This window comes from Pelecanus crispus, chromosome 11, assembly GCF_030463565.1.
Source record: "Pelecanus crispus isolate bPelCri1 chromosome 11, bPelCri1.pri, whole genome shotgun sequence".
Taxonomy (NCBI): Eukaryota; Metazoa; Chordata; class Aves; order Pelecaniformes; family Pelecanidae; genus Pelecanus; species Pelecanus crispus.
Genome location: NC_134653.1, coordinates 37,398,065 through 37,414,615, shown reverse-complemented (window position 1 = coordinate 37,414,615; position 16,551 = coordinate 37,398,065). Strand labels below are relative to the sequence as shown.

The window sequence follows — 16,551 nt, the reverse complement described above, 5'->3', positions numbered from 1 at the left end:
AGGTAAGTAAAGCAAAAGTAAAGCAATATGCCCCCTTTCTCTTAAAAACACCTGCCCCTCGCAGGGAAGCGGCGTGGCAGCGTCCGAGCGCCCGGCAGAGCAGCGTTACAGCTGCCGGGTGGCACGCACGCAGCCCAGGGCTTACTGAAGCTTTGCATATAAGAGATAAGCAATACTTTATATTTCACTCAGATGTAGATTACGAGCCAGGGAAAAGCAAGCTTAAAAGGTGAATGGCTTCTTTTGGCATTAGCTGAAATCTCTGTATAGTCTCCAAAGAAAGCCGACAGCGAGGTCAAGCTACAGTATGGGAATTCTATAGTCAATAAAACCCCCTGTTTTTTAAGCTCTGAGTCAGAAAAATTCAATGTGGATGACCAGTTATTGAAAGGGTCATCATCCAACAGAGCGAAAATTGCTAGAGTAACAAAGAGCCCAGAAGTATTCCTCAGTTTATAGAAACCACAGAGAAGGGCAAATTCTAAATCTGTCTTCTCCTAGTATTAATCTAGTTTGCCTCCAAGGATCAATTTATCCAGTAGAAACCGCATTGTGATGGTGCAGTCAAGTTCCTCCTTCTCTGAAATCCGAGCTTAAATCGTAAAATAAAACCATTGTTTTACGGCTGCATGCTGACATTTAAATATTTCTCTAGCACTGAAAGCATAGCTCAAGCACGGCACTGCCAAGCAAGAAGGGCAGATGTGGGCTCTCGCCCCAAGCTGGTTTTTTCGGCTTTCCCACAGCGGAGCAACTTTACTTTTTACTACACTCCAGGTGACCGCGCTGCGCGTTGGCATTCTCGGGATGTTTATAGAGTCAGAGCTTAGGCAGAACACTTACAGCTTTCCCACTAACTCCCAAGGCCCCGAGTATTTCCCTGTCGGAGCAGAGTTCGCAACGCACCCGCTCTAACGACGGCTGCGCCCATCAGGCTACGCCTGCACCTGCGCTGCCGGCGGGAGCACGATGCGAACGCAGCGCTAAGCTTGCCCTGCCGCCCTCTTACCAAGAGCGGCGAAGCAAAGCTTGCCCGGGCTCCTCCACGGGTCCTGCAGCAGGACCTTCCACGCGTTCCATGACTGCGAAACAAAGCCAGCTCGCCGAGTCCGACAGCAGAACGTCCCGCCGCAGCGCAAGTAAAAACCTAAAGGCAGATACCCCCCCCCCCACAAGCCCAACTTTCTGCAGCTGTTCCCCCTCCTGACATTCATTCTTAAAGCAGCCAGCTATATTCTTCTTCTCCTCACTTGCTCACATCGGTGCTCCCAAAGCAATGAGTTTGGGTTGCTAATTACTGCAATCAGGGGACACGGGGAACATGAGGCACAGATTAAAAAATTGCTCAGGCTGGGTTCGTTCTTAGCACGTCACCCTTTTGATATATCTGTGTGGTAAGCTCAACACTGAACAGCACTTGACTCAGCCTCAGTTTGGAGTAGGGAGAAATTAATTGCAATCTAATAGGATTCAAATTGGTACAAGGGATCCCATCATTACGGGACAAGAAAGAGTAAAACGGCAATACATTAGCCGGCTAGCAAAGGGCTTCGGTCAATGCAGTGGAACAGGCAACACCATCGCCGAGACATGATGAATTGACACCTCGATAATTGTAATTTATTAGTCGGTGGTGCTGAACTAGCATACGAACCAGGTGGGAAAGGACTAAACCTACGCAGTGTTTGCGGAAGGAGCGACATTCCCTTTGCGAGGTCTAACTTGAAATAATTTTACACTGATGTGAAGATGTGTCACAGCTTAATTCAAGCAGCAGTTATGTGTACCAGAGGATGAAAGTGTAAATCAGCAGTGGACTGGGAAACAGAAGGCTCCCGGTATCGAATGTCAGTGGAGTTGCTCCCTCACGGTGCAACCTTTGACAAGCACTTGACCTCCCGGTGCGTCAATCAAGGCAGCTGCAGCACTGGGTTAGAAGCAAGATTCCCGTCGTAAGCCACGCTCGCCCCCTGCGCTTAGAGCTTGGGTAAGCTGCAGCCCCTACCTCGCGGCGTTTGAAGTCGACGTTGGAATTATTACACGAGACCGGCCTGTGGATATTTAAAGCCATGTGTGACAAACAGGCTTTATGTAATGAATTACGGTTAAGCTGCGAGAGTAAACTTGACGGGCACGCGCACGCGTTCGCATTCACACAAAGCCCAACTGTCCCACTTCCACGCGAGCAGCTCCTGGGAGCATCCATAGAGCAAACCGAAGGCTCGGCTGTGGCATGGACGAACGCACCTGCGACGATTTCCTTCCAGGTAGCAGGCAGGCAGCGCCGCAGAGCCCCCGGCAGCAGAGGTTAACGCGCCCGGATCCCCGTGGGCTTGCATTCCTGTGCCTCCTCTCTGCCGAAGCCTATGCCACTGAATATTCATAACTTGTTGCTAAATTAAGCAATCATTCACATGGCAAGTAACGCCACGCTCCCCCCTGATTTTGCCGGGCAGGCAGAATTTTAGGAATTTGGAATATTCTCCAGTTCGTTTCAGAAAACGGAATGTAACCCCACCAGCACCGGGGGTGCCAACACAACTCGCTGGCAGCTGCTATTCCCCTCCCGTCTTCTGCCAGGGAAAAATCTTTTGGATGCCAAACCCCCTGAAGCACAGATCCACCACCCTCGCACCTAGCCGGACCTTACCAGCTCCTTTTGCCTCCTCCCACCTGAGGTCAGCGAGGGAAAAGCGAAGGTCCCAGGCAGCCCCTCCAGGCAGGATCGGAAGACCACACCGGCGGAGAAGGTCTGGGTCTCCGAGCTAAGGGCAGTACGTAAACAAATCCCGCTGCTGGGAAGAATAAAAGGGCTGAATTCATACCGAATTGCAGAAAATGTTTCTCTTGGCAAGCCAGGGCTTTGACAGCCCTTTTTAGCCCGTCGCAATCAGCTTTATGTACGTCTCGTGCTCTAAGCCGCATCATCAAGTGGGGCTATTTCAGAGCAATAGATACCTGAGCCCTCCCTCAAGCACACAGAAGTGGATCTATTCCTTTCTAAAGCTTCCCGAGAAACCAGTTACTAAAGACAGAAAAACCACAAAATTACACACTCAGTATTTCTAACCAGCTCTTCACCCTAGAAGACCTTTGGAGGGTTTATAATTAAGAAAAAGAAAATGCTTAGGCTAGAAAACTGGCCCAGCGAGTTTGCTATCAAAATGCTTCCCTGGGTTTGTGCTGTGGAAACACCCTCAGTATTCACACCTAGTTCTCAATCATGAGATGATGATTAATACCAGCATGAGATCATCCTCAGCAATTGCCAGAGCTTTCTGCAAGGTTCTTGGTGGATTGAATTATTGAACGGGGCTCAGCACCTCGAAGCAAGCCCTTGGAAATTGAAGCTGGCACCCATCCTGGGCACCTGATGTGGCACATTCACATGGCATGATGCAGAAATACCAGCTTGGATGGAGCGACTTCTCTGATGTCCTCCATCTGAACCGGTTTGTTGTGCTTTGGGTCAGCTCTGAGCCGATGTGGCAGCGCTGTTCCCAAATCTAGGCGAGTCTCTGTATGACGGTCCACAACTTAAGACCAGTCTCTTAAATCTTGCTAGCAAGACCAAGGCTCCCACAGCAACGACCTCCTCCCTTCCTTCTTTAGGTTGAAAAAACAGCCTTGTATTTTCCTGTATGGTAATAAAATAATCATCATGTCCCCTACTACTTTTCTTCCGTATATTGCAAGCATTTTAAAAAGGAAGTAAAAATTATTATCTCCGTGCTACAGATAGCCATCCTTTGTCTGGTTGCTTAAGTAATTTACCCCGTCGCCGAACAATCTAGTGGCAGAACTTGGTAGCATAAATCCTGTAACCTCAACAACTCCACCAATTAGCACTATTGGCAAGAATACAGCCTCTCCTCCTCTCCCAGACAGAGTTATTTTTTGAGAAGGAGGAGGAAAAGGGTTTTAAAATTACGTGTCTGCAGTGTCTGGAAACAGGAAGAAGAAAAAAAAAAAAACCACAAAACACAACTCGGACACTAACTACCATCATGCTAGAGATCAAGATTGCTGTTCAATTTAGAAATAAAAACATCATATAGCAGTTAATTCCTTATGGAGTGACTACCAGGTGAAAGACAGTATCTGAGAGTGAAAAAGATCATATCACTTGTTTAATTTTTATTTGAACATACATAGTTCAGCCTTGGAAACAGCTAATTTTTTGGATAGGTAGAAGGAAAAGATTGACTTTTACTGATTAAATCCTAATTCTGTCAGAATAAGCTTCAAGTCAACAAGTACGTCAATACTTAACTAGGAATTAACTAAGGGCTCTCATTTGTGCAGTTGTATTAACAGCCTTTGTTGCATAAAACGACTAAAAAAGCCTTTCAGACTACGCTGTTTTAGCAGATACACCTTACGCAATTACTGTGCATCTCGATAGGTCTTTGATGTACCTGATCGATGTAAGTGACGTAGTGCTGAATAGTGCAAAAAAGTCCCCGTTTCCTACATTCTGCAGATGAATACAGCTGAAGCAGTAGAAACTCCTGTCATTACCAACGTAAGTTAAAGACATTCTGCCAAAATAAATAAATAATAACCATCAGGAAAATAAGCCTGTGACGCCACAGAAGGCTGCCTCTGAAAGGAACGATCAGAAATCCTATTTTAAGTCCCATTAATGGAGCACAACATGCATCTTGCAACAGCTTGCAGAGTCTATTTGCCTGGATCTATCAAAATAGAAGAAACCCATTTATTCTAGTAAGAGGTACCAGCATACAAAAATGGAAATAAGAGTAAACTGCTAAGTGGGATTTATGTGAATGCTTAAGTGAGTGAGGAGCATATCGTATCAACAAGTCACGGGGATTTAGGCTCTCAACTAACTGAATCCTTGTGGTGGTAATTTCTTGGAAGAGCATCTTTTTTTTTTTTTTTTTAATTTTGTTTACAAAACTTGAGTAACAGAGACCTTACTCTCCTTTTTGAGCAAAGCTGGCTCTTACCAAAAGACTTCACAAGTCTGTAAGAGCTCCCGCTTCCGCACCCTCCTAAATCCAGCCCTCATGGGCGGGATGGTTCTGAGGAAGATCCAACAGCGCCGTTCCAAGCAGGACCAGATGCCTAGTACGTGTGAACGCTCCTCTTCCAGGGAGGGGCAGAGCTACCGAAGCGCAAGCCTCCACGGTCTACATCACTGCTAATTTCTTGACACAGCTCCCACTTTGTTTTTCATTTTGCAATTGAAACAATTTTTCATAAACCCAATTCCTCCCCGCGCTCTCAGTTCCAATAAACAGTAACAACCAGGTATTTGTCAAATTCCTGTACAACTTATTCTGTAACTCGTCCGCCTCTGGCTTTGCCTTAGGCTTATGCCTATCTGAGGTGACCCAAGGTTACCAGACAACAATTCAGTTCCTACTAAATAACACACACACAAACACCTCCCCCCCCTCACAAACATACTACTTTTTTTTTTTTTTCTCTGGGACAATGTAGACTTTATTACATCTGCTATTACAACGTGCCTATAACAATGTTCTCTAACAAGCAGCCCTAAGGTCAAATGTGTCCCTTGATCAATTTACTAGAGGTCCCTGGTGCTGCTGCTGTGGGTAGACTGTCTGGGGAAAAAAAAAAAATAATCCCTTTATTCCTTTGCTTCACTGTAAGGTTAAAAAAAAAAAAAAAAAAAAAGCTGTCACAAAGACATTTTTCTTCTCCCTCTGCTCTTGACAAGTCAGGTAAACAGGGAGGGAATATCTAGCTGCAAGGACTGTAAGAGACCAGCATTGGTACAGGCGTATAAAAACATACTGTTTATTTACCAAGCCACTCAATGCATGAGGATGATTCAGAACAAGGCTAAGGGGATTGGGAAAGTGCCTTAGCAAAACACCTGCAAAGCTATTTTGAATGAAGACAAATAAAAGGCACTCTGGATGCGAGCGTCACGTGGCCTTATTTATACAAGAAGTTAACAATTCAGCACATTGCTACGGTCAAAGCACTCTGACAAGCAGTAACACTAATTCAGAGATGCTCCTGGCAGTGTAGCCATCGCTTTAACCTACCTCTAGTTTGTCAGTAAAGCTGTGACTGTTAATCTGGTTTTGCTCAACAGATCAGTGTTGACCATTAATTAATGACTATATGCAGAAAAGCCGACTTGATGCTAGTAGACTTGCTACGGAAATCGCCTCCTGCTTGCGCTCAAGCAGCAGGGAAGGAGTTAATGTCATTGGCCAAAATGGCTGAGTACCACTCTTACCCATGCCCGACTGCGTGACTTCTGTTTCATAAGCTGTGATCTATTTTCATCTCTACGTGCGGGTTTTAGTCACAGGCTGGTACGGACGTTGCTGGGAACTGCCCTACTCAGCCCCGCAACCTGGAGCCAGACCGGAGCTCCGGGTGCCTCCAGCCATCAGCAGGGGATTCTTGGGATTGCCTTTGCTTATTCGCTGTGCGCCGGGTCCCATCATTTCTGATTAAACATGGTAATTCCTGCAAACATGGACTGAGCAGCCCCTTTAAAAGACACCCCCACACATCCCCCCCGCCAAAAAAAAAGAAAGAGCACCCTTTGCAAATGACCTATAATGGGTCTAAATAAAGCCTGAGCTGTTCCTTACTCATGCATAACTTCATTGCTTCTGTTCCCTCCACACCCTGCCCAGTTGGCACAACTTGCAGAAGGGTTTTGGCATGGACAACTGCAACACCCACATGCTGCCTGAACTCAAAAGCTTGATCCTGGAGTCTTTTCTTTCCGAGCGATAGCTACATAAGACTTCTGTTTTGATAACACAGGTCCTGTCTGCGACGCAGGTTCCAACCCATGGAGACTGAACTCCAGCCAGGTTCCCAGATGAGGACAGCTACAGTCTACAGCATCTCATCCCACACGATGGCTAGGGAAGGCTTAAAACCTGGCAAAACTCCAACCTTCACATTTCATATGACCGGAACAAAATTCCCCCTAAATCAGCAGACTCCACCTTTAAAAACCCAGAAGTCACCGCACATGGTAATTTGCACACACCTTGCTGTTGTCCAAAAGCAAGACGCGAACAAAGAATGAGCACGGGCTACAAGGAACAGTCACAACCTTCGCCAAAGAGCATGCATCCCCCAGTCCGGTGCCGTACCCTGAGACAATTCTAATCCATCTTTCTCTTTAAGCAGAGACAGCACCGCCACCGACGACGATACGACAGTGACAAAGGAGGGCTGAAATTCAGACCCAAATTGTTATTCCCCTCAGCTAGGCAGTTATGCACAAGAAACACTGCTTGTAAACACTTCTTTGTCAAACACTCAATTACAAGCTGCTTTATGAACAGAACGAGCCAGTCGCAAGGAAAGCGAGAGACCAAGATGGGGAAGCAATCTCAAACGGCACGCAGCCACCACGCACCGGTCCCCGGTCAGGCTCGGGGCCGTCCCGCCAGCCCCTCTTACAGGGGAGCGCGGGCGCGTGCTGGGAAAACACTGGACTCTGCTTTCCAGAGAGGGGGTCGGGTTTTGTGGATCTAGACTTTGTTCTCTGCTGTAGGGATTAGTCCCTATGTGGTAAGCAAAGAATAACTTTTTTTATTTTTATATTATTGGTTTTGGCAGTAAGCACCTGGAAGAAAAAGAGCGCATGTGCAAATGAGGAGCAAATTAAAAAATCTCAGTTCAGGCAACACTTGTAATACGACTCTTCCTTCGTGTCTTCCCTGTTTACACCTTTATACGCTGAAATTGCTCCATATGAGCTGAAAAATAACTGGAAAGCACATTTATTTTTTTTCCCCGTGTTAAAGCTGCAGATGTACTCCAGAGCAGACCTATCTGACCAGCTGAACTGTCTCCATCTTCGACCCTAAAGGACTGAGACACTAACTCCAAAAAGATACCTATGACTGACACTACAGCTAATAAAAGTCATGTTAAATTACGAAATATTGCCCTACAGCCACTCGAAAGTTTTGAGAACCAAGAGAAAGACAACTTTATGAGATCCAGCACCACCTTCCAGGAGGCTGCAATATTACAGCATCAGAAAGCTATTCATCATGGCACTGTTATTTTAGCTGCCCTGGACAGCATCCACTGCTCCATCCATTACCTCGTCCTTGGATTCTTTTAGCAATATTGTTCCAGTGGATAAGGTTTCCCCTGGAAAAGGTTTTTTTTCCTTGTTTTTACTATTCAGTGTCAACGAGTCAAGCAGGGCCGTAGGAGGAAACATTAGGGAGGGCAAAATGAAACCTATCACCAGCCTGCAACTCTAACTTGCATCGGATCTGCAGCTGAAGGAAGAATCGAGCCTGTGCTCCTTTCCCTAGTGCCAAAATCAAAGCCTTTAACCAGAGGAAAGTGCAATGTGGAAGGAAGGGTGAAGACGAAAGATTTGGTTTTAAATTAAAAAACCTGCACGTATTTACATAATTGACTTTAGACACTAACTTTCACAATCCAGCAGCTACCCAACTAATACTTTGCTTTGTAATCTCGACAACTCCAACTGCAAAGAAACAAAATTGAGAGGAAGCTACCAGGGGAAAAAGAAAAAAACAAACAAAAAACCCAAACCCTTTTGGATATAATGATAGTAAGCGTTGATATGTATAACTCCTAAACTTAACGTTCGAAATATCCTCCCTGCTAGAGTTTTTTAAAAATAAACAAACAGATTTCCAGGCTCAACTTCAGAAAAATTTTAGAATCAATTTACAGTGCTAACAGCTGGAAAAACCTACATACAGACAGGGCATATTTCAACTCCTGAGTTAAAAGACAGATACATACCTGACTATGCCTTGGATTCCCTCAAAGCGGAAGAGCTTTAAATCTATCACAAACCTCTGCCGGCTTTATTTAATTCTTCTGTTTCTTTTAGACAAAACATTAGAGAAAACAGCACGGGTTTCACGGACTGACTTTGACACATAAATAGTGCAACGGCATTCACCTGAAGTGCTACTAGTAACCTTACTCGAAGGACTAAAGGGGAAAAAAAAAAAAAAAAAAGAGTCCTTATTTTACCCAAAAGATGTCTTCAAACCAAAGACGTGCTTACTCAAGCTGTGTATATTCTCAACAGCTCATGTAAACCATCCATCAGGCAGAAGTATGAAAATTAGCTCCCTTAAGAATCCACACTTGAAAAGAGGTCAAAGGATGTGGGTAACACTGCCCGAGGCTGCAGTTTGTGAGGCGAGAGCAACCGAGAAGTGGAAAACAGCATCATCTTTGATCCGCTTCCACGAGGAAAGCCAAGCGAGCTGGACCGCTGCCATTAAATGACTTCAGGCAAAGACTGGAAACTGCCAAAGCCATTCTGCTACGGCTCCTGGTGCCCCCATCCCAGCAGTCTCTTGCAGAACTGGAGATCCATGGCCACCAGTAAGCAAGGACAAGTTCTGCACGTTGAAAGTAGCAGTATCTCATGAAAAAGATATTTATTCTGCCTCAGCCACAAGTGACACTGGGATGTCATTTTTATGTTTGTTTTAAATCGGCTCAGATTTAGACCGGAGCTGCGCAGATGGTTTCGTTATTACAGCGATAAGCATGCCAGAGGAAGAACGTTGGCCATCTACATCCACTATGCTTGTTTCACACACACAGAAAAATACCTGCGATCATCCCCAGAGTTACAGGGATGATCGTAAGGAACCACACTCCACCTGCTGCCATTCAGAGGCGTTGTATTTTACTGCAGGCATTGGGTGCAAGCCCGAGAACGGGGGCTACAATTAGGTAACAGATCCCAAACGCTTGTGCAAAGCTAGCTAAAATATTAGGCAGCTAGTGCCTAAATCAAGATGGAATAACCCTTTAGACACTTCTTGTCCGAACCAGAAAAACAACATGCAAAAAGGCCATGGCTCCTTCAGCTGCTTCTAGGTCCTAGCCTCTTCTGCGGCATCTGCATTACACCCAGGAGAAGGGGCTCTGCACGCAGGACACCCAGAACGTGCCCTACCTCACCGTGGTGAAGAGATGTACGAGAAAAACCTCCAGCCAGGCTCCAAATCTCCTCAAACAGCACACGCTACCAGGGCTAGCCGGAGCCAGAGCACCATTCAAACAGCACTGTGTTCCTCCATTCTTCAGTTTGCTAAAATCACGAGATACAACAGAAGTGCTCTATCTTGGTGCCTTCTCTTCTCCAAAAGCAAATACACAAATAAAAGAAAAAAAAAGAAAAAAAGAAAAAAAGAAAAAGAGAGGAGGGAAGAAGGAAAAGAAAGAAGACTTTGTGCATTGTGTCAACCAATTAAATTCAACACAGAAAAAAATACAAGTGGTTATAGCTTCCTGTAAATTACTTCATGTAATTAAATCCCCTTCTCTAAATTACAAACCATTTAGCTCTTCTCTTATAACAATGTAACCAATGACCAACCAACAGCCTTTTTTATAGCGTCTGATGCCACAGAAGTTGTCAGCAATGAAATTTCCTTTTTATTTCTCCCTTTCAAAAGAAGCCATTGTAATGAGATTCATTCGCAGCTACTTACAGAACATCAGCAAGAAGAGAGGATTGCTTTGTTTCTCTTTTTTCTGCTCTTCTCTGAGGCTATATTTAAGCAAATGTGACCCAAGGTCCTTATCAGTCATCTAACTGCAGGCAGAGAAGTTAAAGGTGACCTGCAGCAGTTTTAAAACATGGAACTTACAACCGGTTTCATTCTTCACATACATACATACAACATAACTTTCTTACACTGTAGCAGTGCGACTTAACTACCTCCCTAGCACTTCAATTTTCTGACCTTTTTTAACTTGGAAAACACCAGGAATGTCAGGTCAAGTCTTCCCCGTTTGCTAGGGACGAGCCTTGCCAGATGAGAGCTGCTCCTAGCGGCTTCCTCCAGGTCGCTCCGTTTACGAAATGCCTGCGCGCGCCTCGAGTTGCTGACGTCCGTTCGGCCACGCTTCACCGGCTCTGCAGCTCTCGCGTCTCCGCAGATGGGGAACCGAGATGGAGACATAAGGCCCCCGAAGACGCTGCGGTTCAGCTCCGCTGGAGGTAGCATAAGAAGTCCCAATGCAGAAAAAGCGCTGGTAGCATCCAGCGCTTTAATCACCGGGCTCTCTAGACCTGCTCTAACACATGTTAAAAATGCCAGCAGCCATCTGGAGGCCTGAACACACTGCTGTTGCCCAAATGCTGTTACGTGGGAGAGGTGAACGGGGACAGACGGGAAGTTTGGAGAAGAGGAAAAGCAGGGACAAAGAAGGTAGAAGCCAACGCTGCAGGCAAAGCCGCAGGGTCCGGTTCTCAACGCAGCAGGGCGGATACCACCCTAACAGGGTTACGAGCCTTAAATCCAGAGCAGGGAGCAGAGCGCACGCGGCACGACACGGCAGCCCCGGGTCCCCACGGCCACCCGGCCTCCGCGTGCTCGGCCGCCCGCGAGCAGCCCCCGGCCAAGCAGGAGCCAAGCCGCTGGCAGCGAGGTGCTGGTCCGGGTGAGCCAGCCCTGCCCGACGCGCGCAGAGCGGGGTTGCGGCACACCGGCGGCCGCGCAGCCTCTCCGGGAGGATCAACCAAGCCCGCGAGAGCGGGGACCAGCGGGGCACACCGAGCGGCAGCACTGGGAAGCGAGGGTCAGCTACAGAAGGGGAACCCACTGCTCCAGACAAGTATTCCACCACATCAGTGGAAAACACAAAGCTGCCTTCTACGTGTAACGCTTGCAGCGGCTGAAACACGCTTTACACCACTCCGTTCAGAAATAGTATTTGCGGTGCAGTAAAATCCAGCGCATGCTTCCGTTTCATACTTCACCGTTAGCCTAAAACCAGTTGGATTCCTCCCCCAATTCTAATAAACATTGTCTCCTCGATTTATGTTTCCCCGCCAGAACTGGAGAGGGTTTTGAAACACATTTTCCAGCTTAAGCACAGGCCTTCTCCTGCTGTAGTTCCCAGTGGTTTTATGGCACCATTTTGCACGGCTCCTCCTGAAGCACACTGCGTTACAGGGACCTGTTACGGAAGCTGCGCCATAGCTCTCAAAAGGTGGCCGCAATCCTGTGATGAAGTCACCTGTGCCACATCTGTAGCGCGCACCTTAATTGCCTAAGGTTCGTACAGCACTTTAAAGAAACATGGAAGAAAGTAAAGGCACTGCAAAGCTCGCCCTCTGTTGCAGAGCGGGCTCTGCAGCCACTTCAAGAATCTCGATGAATTCTTGGATAAATTTAGCAAAAACAACAGCACTTCTTTAATAGCAGGGTTTCATTTGGGAAATAAACATCCAGTATTTATTTACAAAGGATTTTTCCTCCTCCTGCCACTGCTGTGCTATGCCCACTGCTTCCCCTCTACTTTGATGCAGAAAACAGAATACCAAGTGCCTAACCAGGACTTAAAGCAGATTTTTAAATTAGCTCCTGACAGTGCAAACAGATTGCTATTGATTGAAACGAGGCCGATTTTAGGCCTCGGATTAGCAAACCTAATGACTAAACACTGTATTGCCCATTTCAGTCCTTCGCACCGTTGCTCCCCGGCGGTTTCCCAGGCAGCTGCGAAGTCTCTGCACTTGCAGATTAGCGCGAGAGAGCAAGGCAAGGCCATCTGTGTCTGTGCCGCGCGGCCCTGCTCAGCCGGAAATAAGGACCTCCTCCAAAATCCCTGCGGGACGGGGCCCCCGGCACTACAACCTCATTAAGAGCTTTGAAGCCAGCGAGACTGTTCACGTGTCCAAAAGCGAGCGCGTGCTTGGAAAGGCTTTGCTCCATCAGAGCACCGCACCTCGCCCGACCGGGCCTCGGCTCCAGCCGAAGGGAATCCGAGCAGCGACCCAAGCCGCCTCCCCGCGTCTCCGGGCAGCCTGGCCGGTGTGGAGAGGCTCCACGCGGGGAACGCGCGCAACGCTAACAGCCCGACTCTCCTAGCAATCACAAATGCGTCCTTAAAGCTAATTGGTACAGCGCTTTCACGGCCAAATTGTAAATTCTTGTCCTTACAAAGGTAGAAACGGATCTGGGTTTTAAGCAATACATGGAGCCACGTTCTCCCGATTAAAAGAAAACGGACTCTTTCTTCCCTTCTGCTTTGTTGTTTAGTTTCAAAGAACATTTAAATAACAATATCTGCTAACAAAAAGGGTAACATCAATTAGAAACAAAAAGAAACCCGTTTGTATAATTTCAGCGTTCAAAAGCAGCGAAATGCCGGCACCAAAGCAGCACACACCAAACCAAACCAATCCCCAGAACCCACATTAAAGGCAATCAATCTTTCTTTCTTCTTTTTTTTTTTTTTTTTGTTTTTTGGTAAGTTGGCTGCTTAGAATTCATTTGCTTTTCATAGCCTGAGATACTGAAGGTAACAGAGTAAGTTACTATTATATTTAGACCCTCTTAGACACAACTTAGCTTCCAAATGCAACATTATTAAGCCATGGAAGGACAGGCATATCCATACCTGTCCCCTGGCCTACCGACAAAGACTCCACAGGCTATTTTTTGGACTCACTCTCCTAAGTGGCTGCTGAACCTCAGCTAAGAAAGGCACGTTCCAGTCTCTGAACGCTGCATCGCTCAGCAAACGCTCTGCCTCCAGCTCACCAGCGGCTTCAAAAGCACGTCCAAGTTTCTGATTACCGTTTATGATTATCTGGAAAAACACAAATAAAAACCAAGCAGCTACGCGCTCCTGTTGCCCAACCAACGCTCAGCACAAGCAGTATGATGCCAAAGGAAGTTTTCCACACAACGTATTTCATCAGCAAGGCGAGCTTCTAGACCGTTCCTCTCTACCTTGGGAAAAGCCCCGTAGCCTTTCCGTACCACCACCACACACAAAATGGGGCCAAGGGTACGTAACTGGTTTGAAGACAAGCTATCAATTTTCACCTCGGCATCAGAAGAAACAATGTGCCTCCTGGATGGGGAATGGCTCAGCGGATCCCCTTTAGCTCACACCAGCAGTAACCCGGAGCGGTGCTCTCCTGGGGAGCAGGGAAGGGCATTACATTCATCAGTGAATGCCGGATAACGAGCTGATGAGCATCACAGAAAAATCACATGAATAGGTGATCAAACACCTTAATGTAATTTAGCAGTTCCAGTCCAGCAAGAGCCACAGCAGCAGTATACATTAATCATCAATAATGCTCAGCAGCTTGACAAAGGCTGGGGAGTGAATGAGACGCAGGAATTAACTCCGCTTTCCCTCCCTCCAGGAAGCTCTGCTGAAGTCACGGGGATGTCACACCTCCAGAGCTACCTGACAGCGTTAGCTTTCTTGCCCTTCCCTCCCAAGGCTCCAAACCCAGCACGCTATTTATGAGCACTAAATACGTGCTACACTACCCCGTTCTTCTCAGCTTCTTTGAGACTCTTCCTCATCTCGGGTGATTTAAACAGTGGGTGAGAAAAGGAAGGAGGAGGTGTAAGACACTCATCTTCATGACAAATAACTATTTGCAGAACAGAGTGTTATTACAGCCGCATTTAACATCTAAACGTATTCAATACACCGTGATGCTCCCGAGCTGACTAACCACAGAGCCTGAGGTTAAGCTAACTTGACACATCAGAAACTCTTTCCTATTAGCCCCAACTCTCTTCAGAAGGCGGCCAGCCCATTTTTAGCCTACGTACAGAAATGGCAACAGGTCCTGAAGCTCGGAAAAACCCCATTCTTCTACATCCAGGGGGACCCCAGCCTGCTCAGACGTTCAGAGGAATAAGCAACTCCAAAGATGAACCCAGAAAAGAGCAAACCAGCTCAGCTAAGGCTAATGAAAGACGGACTCAAAGTCCAAAGGGTGACTCTCCGAAAACTAGGAAGAATGGCTTAGGACAACACAAGGAAGCGTAACTGGAACTTTCATCTTATATCTCCCTCTTTCTTCATCTAAGTGAATTACACATGCAAGCACAGAGGAATCCTTAAAGCGGCGACAGGCTCCTCTGCCCCACCGGCACTGTCTGGGCTGAGGTGGGGGTTCCCTTCCACAAGCCACTGCGTTGGTCTTGGACGTGGCTTTTGAAAAAGGCAATGACTCAATTTCCGACAAATGCTCCTGTGTTGGAGGCAACTACACGCTTCCAAGGGGACAAGCTTTACTGCAGGCCACTAAAACACGCCGCAGCTTTAAACACTTTCTCACTCCTTGACATACCCTCACGACCGTGAGAGGTTTTATTGATTCCCCTCGGAGAGCAGCAGGTTCAAGTCAGCACCTCTCCCTGCGCACACGTGTTGAGAACAGCCCCAAGTCCTGACAAATCTTTGGCCAAAGGACCTATATCTACTTGAAATGCCCTTCCCCCCCCCCCCCCCGCTTGGTTACAGCAGGAGATAAATGTGTTTGAATGATTTTTATGCGCAGCTGGAGTAATAGGCTGGAAAGGACAGATTGGCTCCCGCGACCCCCTCCCCGTACCCTGAGGTACAGAAGAACCAAATATTCGGGAGCAAAGAGGAATCTGGATGCTTTGTCAAAAGGAGTGACGTATTAATCTAATTTTCTAAACAAAGTAGACAACCTGGCACTCAAGTCAGCTTACCACTTCGCACCTCTCTACAAGGATTAGCAGAATGCCATAATTATAATGCCCAATTTGATTTATTGGAGGAGGCTGCGCAGAAAAGATGACAATTCAGTAGCGTTGTGAAGAGAAGGGATGAGAGTGTAAGGAAAGCTTCACATTGAACAGTAATTTCTAAGCAACATCTCAATATAATTAGCATTAATTACAGTAAGCTTTCCAAATTAGGTACAAACCTATGTTTAATAACCCTCAGATGCAAAAATCACCCCCAAATTCCAGGGAACTTAATATTACAGCCAATTTGTCTAGACAGCTTGGCAGGAAATGCCAGAATTCCAGGTGTGAACTTGGTGGTTATTAAAAAAAGGAAAAATTATTGAAGTTGTCTATATCATTTGCATAATTAGTTTCAACTAAGAATAGCCTAGTTTATCTAGCTTAGATTTTGCTGCTACTTTCATCAACCTTACAGACTTGAAAACTTGTCTGGTTTTCACAACTGTATCAGCTAGGATAATAAAAGGTATTTTCAAAAAATCCCTTTTCAATAAAAGATGAATTCTAACTGTGACTTGTTTAAAGAGGCATAGTGTATTAATGAGTCATTCATCACAGGTTTTATTTTATGCTCTTTGTTCAAGCTCCTCGCTCTTTTTGGAGTTTGTTACTTATGCTTAGAGGAAAAAAAAGTTTCAACAATGAAAGATGAATTCAGGTTTTCATGAACATGGCAGCAAATACCCTATTTAATCACCGATGGCAGCCAAATACCAGAAGAAACAGACAACAGTGCCCTCATTCTTCAGAGCCAAAATACAAATAATCTAAATGTTTGGTAAACTAAGGTAGCAGCATAGAATTACACAAACTGGAGTTTGGCCAGTGTAACAAAACCTCTTACACCAAAGATTTCTAAGGGAGTGTCATGAAACCCCTAGAGGCCACAACTGCTTGAAACTCAGTTTTAGGTTTCGTGGAGAAGATGCCACCATTACCAACCCTAGAATCATAGAATCGTTTAGGTTGGAAAAGACCTTTAAGATCACCCAGTCCAACCATTAACCTA

General features: G+C 46.3%; 1 protein-coding gene across 1 annotated transcript in view; it reads right to left on the bottom strand.

The window, feature by feature from the left end:
• Positions 1 to 16,551, bottom strand: part of FBRSL1 (fibrosin like 1) — a 560,052-nt gene that overhangs the window by 386,802 nt on the left and 156,699 nt on the right. The gene's annotated exons all lie outside the window — the stretch shown is intronic.